Raw genomic sequence first — 12,017 nt, 5'->3', positions numbered from 1 at the left:
AAAAAGAAAAAAAAAAGAAAATTTTGCCTTGTTGGGGATAACAAATTGCTTCTGAAAAATTACAAATGGAAGATTGTATTAATTATTTAGGTTATAAAATGGGCTTACAAAAATTTGGTCTTAGAAGTTCCAAATTAGGGTAGATTGATTGCAGACTCTTAATGACTTCCAAAGATTTCTAGATGATTTTAATCTATGGCATATTTTTGGTGTAGGTACTGATGACCTATTTAATCAAAACTTTAGATGGTGACAAGACCTTATCAGGAAATTATCTGCTGAATTGGGAAAAGAAATGGCTTGATTGAAGAGAAATTACAGAAAGCACATGTGGGCAATATGGATTCAAATCTTAAATACATTCTGGTCATACTAGCCTAAAAACATTCCTCTATAGGAATTTTAAGGCAGACAGAGCATATTATCTTAGAATGAAATTTTTATTATATAAACTGAGTTAAAACATTAGCCAAAGACAATGGCACTTGGTTTTGATCCTACTGCATGTACTGGCTTTGTGTGAGCCTGCCCTGTTTAGGTGCTCACCTTCCTAGACCTGGATGGAGGGGCAGGGAACACTGACTGCTCTTTGGACTGGAGAGGGAGAGAGAAGGGAGTGAGGGGTGGGGAGTTGGGGCAGGCGGAGGGAAAAGGGAGGTGGGGAAGAGGTGGAAATTTTTAATTAAAAAAAATAAAAAAATTACGTGAAAAATGTCTCTGAGTTAGCTCTAAAAGGAAAACTGAGAATTTGTCATTTATAAGGAATAGACCCAGAAGAAACTATAGTACTTTTTAATAATGATGAAGTTAACAAATAATGGAAAGGAAGTGAAGCCTGGCAAAGAGCATGTATTGTTTTGGGGGAGAGATTAACAACTATTCCAAAAGCAAGAGAATTCATCTTATAAAGAGAACTAACTGGATCCTTCCTCACATTAAACAGGATACCACCAATAACTGGAACTCCTACATTTCATACTGATCCAAATAAATCAGGAAAGAAAGCTAAAATCATAAAACTTAAGTAGATTGCATCAAAGCCCTTAAAATTCTGTGCAAAAGTCAGGATTATATGCCATTCTCAAGGTCCTATGGAATTTTAAAGAGCCACTCAATATATTTGCTGATTCACAATATTCAGAAAGAAATGTTTTGCATGTTAAAACAACTAAATTTATACCAATGACACAGAATTGACTTAATAATTTATTCAATTATAAGATTGCATTGGTACTAGGAATCATCCCATATACATAACTCATATCTGATCCCATACGGGTCTGCCAGGTCCTCTAGCACAAGGTAATATAGAAATAGGTCAATTATTGATGGGAAATGTGCTGAAAACCTCAGAATTTTGTAAAAGTCATCATGTCAATAGCAAATGTTTAAAAAAATACATTTTTATCACATGGCAACAATCCAAGGAAATTATAAGGAAATGTCCTATTTGTTCTATCTACAACCAAACACCACTACCTACAGGAAGTAACCCAAAGAGACTCAAAAGAATGAAATCTGGCAGATGGATGTATTCTAATTTGTAGAATTTGGAAAACTAAATTATGTACACTACACCATTGATATCTATTAAGGTTTTCAATAGCAACTGCTCTTAGTTTGGAAAAGGTTGATTTGGTAATCACAGCATTGTTAGAAGTTATGAACATTATGGGTATATCCACACAAATAACGACTGACAATGCTCCAGGATATGTCTCTAAGAAATGAAACAATTTTTTATTATAAAATAAAATATATTACGGGTATACTATGCAATACTATAGATGAGGCAGTCATAGAAAGTTCAAATCAAACTCTAAAGGATACATTAAATAAACTGAAAGGGATGATGAATACCCCCAGAAATCAATTGCATAATGCTTTGCTAATTTTGAATTTTCTAAATGCTAATGAGAGAGGAACAACAGCTGTGGAGAGACATTGGATACTAGAATAAACTACAGAATTAAATCAGTCAATATACTTTAAAAATGTACTTATCTCAAAATGGAAACTAGGCCATGCATTAAGTTAGAGAAAGAGTTTTGCTTTTGTTTCCATAGAAGAAGAAAAGCTATGGATACTATCAAAATTGATAAAGATTCTATTTGAACAAGGACACCTCTTAGTTGGAATAGATGATAGTATATCAAACAGCATGGTCATTTAATCTAAACTAATCTATAAAAGAAATAGATGCAAGTCCTGGGACACTGGTGGACAAGGATTGAGCCAAGGACCTGGTCCAGAGATAGTGAATGTCACCGGAACAGGTACAGGAGAGTAACTGCTGATCAAGTGAGCCAGAACCAGAGACTGCTGAGAGTCTGGACCGGAACCTGGGACCTTCAAGGGAGTAGACTTAAGCCAGGACCCTGTGAGTCTGGGTTTAAGTCTCGGACCTCCCAAGAACTAGGCCTGATCCAGGATGTCTGCCAGTCTGGGTGTGATTCTGGGAATGCTGAGGGAGTATGTAGGAACCAGAGATCTCTGCAAAGCCAGGCATGAGTTTGGGACCTCATAGGGAGTAGGCCTGACCCAGGATCTCTGTGGGTCCCGGCACTGGTCTGGGACATCAAAGAGAAAAGGTAGGAACCTGGAACCTCTGCAGGGCCACACAGTAGAAACAGAAGGAATATTGCCAAACTCTTTATGAGGCTAAACTTACTCTGATACCCAAATCACAGAAAAACATTACTAGGAAAGAGAATGACAGACCAATCTTACTCATAAACATTGATGCAAAAATACTAAATAAAACACTGGCAAATCGAATCCATCAGAACCATCATCCACCATGATCAAGTTGGCTTCATCCCAGAGATGCAGGGATAGTTCAACATGTGAAAATTTGTCAACGTAATCTATCATATAAACAAACTGAAAAATAAAAATTATGGGATCATCTCATTAGATGCTGAAAAAGAATTTGACAAAATACAACATTCCTTCATGAAAAAGGTCTTGAAGAGAGCAGGGATACAATGAACATACCTAAACATAATAAAGACAACATACAGCAAGCCAACAGCCAACATCAAACTCAATGGAGAGAAACTACCAGTGATTCCACTGAAATCAGGAATGGCAAAGTTGTTCACTCTCTCCATATCTATCCAATATAGTTCTTGAGTTCCTAGCTAGAGCAATGAGACACCAAAAGGAGATCAAGGGGATACAAATTGGAAAAGAAGTCAAACTCTCACTGTTTGCTGATGAAGTGAATGTTTACATTAGTGATCCCAAAAATTCTACCAACAAATTTCTACAACTCATAAACACTTTCAGTAATGTAGTAGGATACAAGATTAACTCAAAAAATCAGTAGCCCTCCTGTACACAAATGATAAAAGGGCTTGGAAAGAAATCAGAGAAATATCACCCTTCACAATAGCCACAAATAGCATAAAGTATTTTGGAGTAACTCTAACTAAACAAGTGGAAGACTTGTATGACAAGAACTTTAAATCTTTGAAGAAAGAAATTGAAGAAGACACCAGAAAATGAAAAGATCTCCCATGCTCTTGTTTAGGTAGAATTAACATAGTAAAAATGGCAATCTTACCAAAAGCAATCTACAGATTCAATGCAATGGCTATCAAAATCCCAGCAAAATTCTTCACAGACATTGAAAGAACAGTACTCAAATTCATATGGAAAAAAAAAAACCCAGGATAGTCAAAATAATCCTGTACAAGAAAAGAACTTCTTGAGGCATCACAATCCTTGTCTTCAAACTCTACTACAGAGCTACAGTACTGAAAACAGCCTGGTATTGTCCTGAAGACAGGAGGACCAATGGAACTGAATAGAACACCTGGATATTAATCCACACTCCTTTGAACACCTGATTTTTGACAAAGAATCAAAAAATATCAAATGGAAAAAAAGAAAACATATTTAACAAATGGTGTGGGCATAACTGAATATCAATATGTAGAAGAATGAAAACAGACCCATATCTATCACCATGCACAAAACTCAAGTCTAAATGGAACAAAGACCTCAACATAAAGTCAGCCACACTGAATCTTTTTTTTTTTTTGTTTTTTCGAGACAGGGTTTCTCTGTGGCTTTGGAGCCTGTCCTGGAACTCTCTCTGTAGACCAGGCTGGTCTCGAACTCACAGAGATCCGCCTGCCTCTGCCTCTCGAGTGCTGGGATTAAAGGCGTGCGCCACCATCGCCCGGCAGCCACACTGAATCTTATAAAAGAGAAAGTGAGAAATACACTTAAACACTTTGGCACAGGAGACCACTTTCTAAATATCATCCCAGCAGCATAGACACTCAGAGAAACAATTAATAAATGGGACCTCTTGAAACTGAAAACTTCTGTAAAGGAAAGGGCACGGTCAACAAGACAAAATGACAGCCTACAGAATGGAATAGTTCTTCACCAATACCACATCAGACAGAGGTGTTATCTCCAAAATATACAAAGAACTCAAATAAACTGGTCATCAAAAGAACAAATAATCCAATTCAAAAAAAAAAAAAAACGGAGTACTGACGGAAACAGAACTCTCAACAGAGGAATCTAAAATGGCTGAAAGACCCTTAAGGAAAGGGTCAACAACCTTAGTCATCAGAGAAATGCAAATCAAAACAACTCTGAGAATCCATCTTACACCTGTAGGAATGGCCAAGATCAAAATCACTGATGACAACTTATGCTGGAGAGGTTGTGGAAAAAAGGGAACACTTCTGCACTGCTGGTGGGGATGCAAGCTGGTACAGCCCCTTTGTTTGTCAGTGTGGCAATTTCTTATAAAATAAGGAAACAACCTTTCTCGAGACCCAGTAATACCACTTTTGGGTATATATCCAAAGATGCTCAATCCTGCCACAAGAACATGTGCTCAACTATGTTCATAGCATCATTGCTTGACATAGCCAGAACCTGGGAACAATCTAAATGCCCTTCAACTGAAGAATGGATAAGGAAAATGTGGTACATTTACACAATGCAGTACTACACAGGAAAAAATTAACATTTTGAATTTTGCAGGCAAATGGATGGAGTTAAAAAAACATCATTTTGAGTGTGTTAACCCAGACCCAGAAAGACAATTATCATATGTACTCACTCATTGGTGTTTTTTAAACATAAAGCAAAGAAAACCAGTGCACAAATCACAATCACAGAAAACTTAGAGAACAATGAGTACCCTAAGAGAGATTTACACAGATCTAATCTACATGGGAAGTAGAAAAAGCCAAGTGATTGAGGAGGGTCATCTGTCTATTGGTTAATAAAGAAACTGCCTTGGCCCTTTGATAGGACAGAAAATTAGGTGGGTGGAGTAGACAGAACAGAACGCTGGGAAGAAGGGAAGTAAGGTCAGATGTGATGGAGCCCGCCGCCAGGTCAGATATGCTGAATCTTTCCCGGTAAGATACCACCTCATGGTGCTACACAGATTATTAGAAATTGTTTAATCAAGATGTGAGAGTTGGCCAGGAAAAGGCTAGAGCTAATGGGCCAAGCAACGTTTAAAAGAATACAGTTTTCATGTAATTATTTTGGGTAAAGCTAGCCGTGTGGTGGAAAGTGGCCTGCTGCTCCCAGTACTACAGCCAAGATCTCCTGAGTAAATTGGGAGCATGGGGACCTTGGGGGAGGGTAGAAGGGAAAGGGGAGAGGCAGGGATGGGAGCAAAGAAAAATGTAAAGCTCAATAAAAATTAATAAAAAAATTAAAAAAGAAATAGATGCTTTTCATTTGAGTCAGATATAAGTTGACACAAGAGAATACAAATTTGAAAGTTTTATTAGAACATATTATATATATATATGTATATATATATTTCTACTCATATTCAAAGTATTGTATCTATACAACTCATTTAACAATGTAATTCAAATTTCTAACCCTGAAAAATTATTTTTACCAATCATTTTGAATAATAAAAATGTAGATTAATAATTAGTCACCTATTGTAATTAAACTTGTAGTCATATTAGGTATGTTTTCAAGGTCAAACAAATATATAATTTAGATATACAGGTCACCTTCAAACACTTCAGAGATCTATAGACTATGTCATAAGAAGTCTTAATAACATATACTCTTTTTAATGAGATTGAGACATATCTGCTCCTGGCACCACCAATCTATTGCAGAGAATAATGGGCATCAAAGTAACTCCACATGAAGTTTACTTTCTTTGTAGCAAAAGTAAGCCACTTGGCAAGAAAATGCCCAAGCAGGACACTAAATAAAAAGACTGCCAAAAATTGTCAAGACAAGGAGGGACAATGCTTTAAAATATACTCCTTCACAGGAAAGTCTGTCAGATATTCTAGGCCTATAGGCTAAAGATAGATGTCCTGATGTTGCAGAAGAACTTTGGATGAGCAACCAAGTAGCCAGCTGTTTCTCTCATTTCTCACATTGTTTGGAATTTCCTTGCTTGGACTTCCTGCTTCCTCAGTATTATTTCTTTCTTGGGTCCCTGAGCAAGTTGATGACTAGTTAGAGTTATAATTTTCCTTGTTTACCTGATGTAGGAAGCAAGTTATGATAGAAAGTAAATTAGGTACAAGACTTTGGACTCACCAAGACAAAATTGATATAGAGTATTTTCTTCAAAATTGCCAAATGCAAATGGACTATACATTTTTGATATATCTATTGCCTGTATATATTGTATATAATTATTGTACTTATTCTATATAGCTTTTCTTATATTATTTATTATTATAGCCTTCTTTTTATTTTAAATGAAAAAACAGAAAAAGTGGCATATTATTTGTGTTTTAATAAATCAAGTTTTCCTGAAGGTCGGTGCAAAGCAGCCAGATTAGTCAGTCATACAGGCAAGGTAGAGGTGACACACACCTTTAATCCCAGCAGCCACACTAGTTAGCCATCTGGGCAGTGGTGGTGCACACCTTTAACCCCAGCACTAGAGAGGAATATAAGATGGAAGGATACAGATGTCAGCTCAATATCATTTGGAGATTTAGTGGAGGCAGGATCACTATCATTTTCAGTCTGAAGTAGAGGGAAGAGCTAGAGGTTGGCTGCTTTGTTTTTCTCATCTTCATTGAACCCCAATATCTGTCTTTGGGCTTTTATTATTCATGCTACATTTCTGTGGAACCATGAGTCATAGACACAATCGTAGACCCCAGCTGTAGCAGGAACACAGACATAGATTGACCGCAGGCAGCATCCCAGGCTCAGACATCACCCTGGTCCCAGGTGGCAAACATACCACCATTATTAGCCCATTCTTCATAGCCCTCAGTTCTTCATATCTGCCTCTTACCACAGCACATGAACCATTCTGCCTCTTTTTCTCTCCCATTTCTCTATTATATACTTACTCATAATAATGAAACCTACCCACCTGGTAACAGCAGGCATCAGGTGGTTCTTTGGATGCCTTCAGGAAGCCCAGACTGTGAGCCAGTGTCTACTTTGAAATATAAAGACACAGAGGCAATGGTGAAATTAACATAAATACATAACACAATCCAAATAATATAAATAATGATAATATCAATAACATAGTATATATATATATATAACATATATTATAAATAGGTATTTAAGTGAGTTAATTTTAGTGCACTTAATCTTTCTATATATTTAATGTCCATTTAAGATTTTTTCCCAAAGTATGAAAGGAAAACAGTACATTTATATGGGTCCTCACTGTTGGGCCAAAATTATCTCAGGGCCTATACCTCAAAGCCTGTAGGGAAAAAGATCATGCTGGCTGTTGTTCAGCATGCCACAACCACTAGAATTGGTACATGTTACCCTGGGAGTCACTCCCAGAGTGTACTCTCTAGTCGATCTTGCTAATATGATCATCAAAATCATAAACACATCCCTCTGAAATTATGGAAAGAATCTCTCTAAATTAATAATTCCATTCAAAATAAGGATATAGAATGGGCAGCCAAACATTGTTCTTGATTGAGCCTCACCCTGGAGGGATTTCTGGGGACTCTGGACACCCATTGTGGGGAGTCCCAGTTAGTGAAGCTATATCAGGAACTGCACTGGAGAGTCCCCTCAGTCTTTTCCGTGTCCCAAGCACTCACTGTTTCCACAGATGGCAGGAGGAATGGGGCCGCCTTTGCAGTTTTCCCTACAGTGGGGACCAAGACAAAAATTACTAAAATCTCCTTTGTGGAGGATTTGCTCAATATAAGGAAATGATGGCTGTATATAATGCCCTACATGAGGTCCCAGAACCCTGCAACCTCTATTCAGACAGCTCTTATGTGGTGAACCTACTGCCACACTTACCCTATGTTTATATCACATTGGATGCTAATCCTATTTCTGTCTTGATGATTCAACTTGGATCACTCTTAGAAGGTAGAAAAAAACCCATATATATTCAACATCTCAGAGGACACCAAAACCTCCCTGGCCTCATTTCCCAAGGGAATGCTGCTACAGATACTGCAGCATCAGGGGCCTGTCTCATAGAGGTCGAAACTCTGCCCATGCAAAATGCTACCCAAATGCATGACTTAAGTCATGTCATCTGGAGAGGACTGAAATATCTATACCCCCAGATCCCCTCAACACAATTAAAGAGAATTTTTTATACGTGTAAGACTTGCCAATAGTTTCTCTGCACCCCCTCCCCGTTTACAAGGACCAGGGCTGAACCCAAAAGGGTTAGACCCAATATCGTCTTGCAAACATATGTAACACATTACCCTCCATTTGGCAAATTAAAATATATGTTTGTGACCATAGACCTGTACTCTAAGGCAGGCTGGGCTACCACTCACTCAGAGGAAAAGGCAACCCATGGCAAAACCATTCTTTACAATGTTTACAACGTTGGGACTACCACAACAGGTCAAGACCAACAGTGGCCCCTGTTTCATAAGTAAAACATTAAAAGAATCCTTCCAGAGATGGAATATATCCCATACTACTGGGATCCCCATACAGCCTTCAGGGTCAAACAATTGTCAAAAGACATCACCAATATCTCAAAGAGGTCCTTATAAAACAAAAAGGGAGAGAAGTCTTTCCCTATCTACAACTGCAAAAGGCATTATTAACCATCAATATTTTAAATTTTCAAAAATCAGATGAACAAAATAGATTCCAGAAACATTGAGAATCCCTACCAATGAGGCCCTGCCTAAAGGTTAGAAGGAAGGATCCTCTCACTAACCAATGCAGGGGCCCAGATCCCTTGTTGACACAGGGCGGGGGATATGGATGTGTCTTCCCAAAGAAAAGGGAAACGCCTATACTCCACCTATACAGTTACCTGCTTGTAACTTAAAATATCTCCCCTCCCCTCAGGACAATGGGGAAGACCAAGATGACCAATAAAGGAAGAAAGAGATTATGGTGGACAACCTTTAAATTCAAACACAAGAAAAGAAAAATAACGTCTGCCCAAGGGAGATTGACCCTTGAGGAAAATGTTGCCTGTTTATCTATTTCAGATGGTCCTCCCAGCGGTAATCTTATTAACTCTTCTCACGGGGATCAAGGTCCAGGCAGCAAGCCTGCACCAACCTCAGAAGGTGACGTGGATCCTATGGAGTGCTGGCACTGGAGGGATCCTAAACCAGACTTCTCAGATGACGACACCCTGGACATGGTGGCCTGATCTGATGTTTGGCCTCTGCAACTTGGCATGTGGGACCTGGGACATGGGAGACTGGATTCCAGGGATCTAAGGGAGACCTGAATGTGGAAGTTTTCGCGGGTGCATCCTACCCCAGGCATGTTACCCTAATGAGTCTCATGCCCTTAGGAGACATGCCCTCCTCCAGACACCCTTTAATGTATGCCCAGGAAGCAACTGGACTGCCTCCACTATTAGAAATTGTGGCGAGACTCCTGATTACTATTGTTCTTCCTGGGGATGTGAGCAGACTGGGCTGGACATAATTAGAAAAGACAGAGACTGCATTATTTTTATTTACAAAAGTCTTTGAATTCCTTAGCAAAGGTAACTTTACAAAATAGAAAAGGCTTGAACTTGCTGTTTATGGAACAGGGAGAAATTTGCAGGGCACTTGGGGAAGAATGTTGCTTCTGTGCAGACCATTCTGAGATAGTTACAAGAATCCTAGATGAGTTAAAAAAAGATTTAAGTCAAGGACCTCCGCCCCCCCCCCCACCATGAGACCTGGTTTAATGATCCCCATGGCTTACCACACTCATCTCTCCTCTTCCTTAATTGGGCCAATGGCTATTTGTTTATTGATCTGTATTTTGGCCCATGCATTCTCCAAAGGTTGAAACAAGCATTCCAAAACAGATACAACAGGTACAACTCATAGCCCTTCGAGTACAATAAGATAAGCTCGATACATCTCACCTCCCAGATGAACTCCCAATTTGAGGGTATCCAGGCCAAAAGTCCGGATAGGGGTGGCCCTGACCTGTACTCTCTCCCCAGTGGGCTATTCTGGCTCAGTGACCGGGGTGCGGGAGGATATAAAACAAAAGCGAAAGATATTGGGCCAAAATTATCTCAGGTCCTGTACCTCGAAGGCCTGTGGGAACTGAGTGAGGATGAGACAGCAAAATCTAGGTAGCTGCCCCTTCAGCCAGAGGGAGGGGATAACTGTCTCTCATTGGCTGGAGATACCCCCACATCACAGGATGTCACTTAACCGATATAAGTTGATACTCACAGTAATAAACCGAGTTCCTGCTTTTACTTGACTCCCTATCGCTTTTGATTGTCCTGCATTGTAGGGCATTGGAAGGGGAGGATAGCACACTCACCTTTTCCTGGTGAATAAGGAGGCTAAGAAAACCTAACCCTCACAAACTATTAGGAAGATCTAGAGTTAAAAGCAAACTGGGGTGGAGAAACAGTAACAATTCTGAGGTTTTCTTTGTTTTAAATGGACTATGCTCACTTAAACCTATGTGCTTTACCTGGAACAGTCTTTAGGAAACAAAAGTAAAAATGCTTTGGTTTTTGTGTTCTTCACGTTAAAGCCAAAGCCCTTGAACTTTTCTTTCTGCTGTCAAGGGAAAACAAGAAATGTGCTCAATTGCTTCCCTGTACAGGAAACTAAGCCTGGGATTCTTCTTCTGGGACACTGCAATTGGCTTCTCATTCTTACTATTGTTTAGTGTAAATTCAGGACAAACCCAAACCCTTTCTGGAGCTACACCAGGGCCTTGGGGCCCAAACTGTGGCTCTTTGCACTGATACAAGCTTTGAAATGAAGATGCTGTGCTGGAGAATTTGGTTTTGGTGTCTTCCCACTACCCTTCGCTTTATCAACTAAATGCATATCTGACTCAAGGAGCCTAGGGACTGAGGCGCATAGAAACCTTCCCCATGCTCTTATGGGTCAGATCCAAGAGTCTGCACAGATCCTATCACCACCTGGCAGCCTTGGTACAGGTGGCAAGCAGCGCTGTCCAGCCCTGGAACAGAGACAACTGGGCCTGACAGAGGCTCCTACCACCGGGCTCAGGGCACATAAAGCCAAGGGTGGCGGAGGGGGGTCGGTTGCAGTCTGAGCAGATGATATTCTCACTGACCCGAAGCCTTCCTGGAGTCAGTTCCTTCCCTTGAAAGTGTCTCCATTGAAACATTTGGGGGGGCCGATTTGAACTTCTAAAATAAACTAGAATTGTACACGGTGTGTGTGTGTGTGTGTGTGTGTGTGTGTGTGTGTGTGTGTGTGTGTGTGCAGGGACTTTAGCGGCCCTTGTTAGGCTTTTAGTTTTACACAAAGGCAGATCCCTCCCCCAGTTCTATGCCCCTCACCCTAATGCATGTCAGCCACCGGCCATGTTCACTACCCATTTGCTTTTCCAGGGACCAAGGGACTCGATTGGGCTTAGAGACCTTTGGTCCTATGGGAACCACCATATGAACCCCTAGTAGGAGGACATGGTCGCAGGGGAGTCGGGGAAGCGCGGAGAGAACAGCAGCAAAGTGTCCTAGTTGATTCGGAAACGTGGCGACTGAAGAGGCAGAGACTTCTAATGAGTATGGTGGCGACACGTGATGCCGGCGGAGACATCGCCCGGGCGGGGGG

At 40.0% G+C, this 12,017-nt stretch overlaps 1 long non-coding RNA gene across 1 annotated transcript in view; it reads right to left on the bottom strand.

Annotated features, from left to right (window-relative positions):
• Positions 1-6,340: 6,340 nt before the first annotated feature.
• The window catches only part of LOC113456079, a 6,145-nt gene continuing 468 nt past the window's right edge, over positions 6,341-12,017 (bottom strand). The window contains exons 2-3 of the long non-coding RNA XR_003376947.1: positions 7,361-7,426; positions 6,341-6,506 (exon numbers count right to left, since the gene is read on the bottom strand). This is a non-coding gene — a long non-coding RNA (uncharacterized LOC113456079). The remainder of the gene's footprint in view (positions 6,507-7,360; positions 7,427-12,017) is intronic.

This window comes from Microtus ochrogaster, chromosome 5, assembly GCF_000317375.1.
Source record: "Microtus ochrogaster isolate Prairie Vole_2 chromosome 5, MicOch1.0, whole genome shotgun sequence".
NCBI classification, from domain to species: domain Eukaryota; kingdom Metazoa; phylum Chordata; class Mammalia; order Rodentia; family Cricetidae; genus Microtus; species Microtus ochrogaster.
Note: the sequence above shows the minus strand (reverse complement) of the source record. Positions and strands in the feature narration are given on the sequence as shown.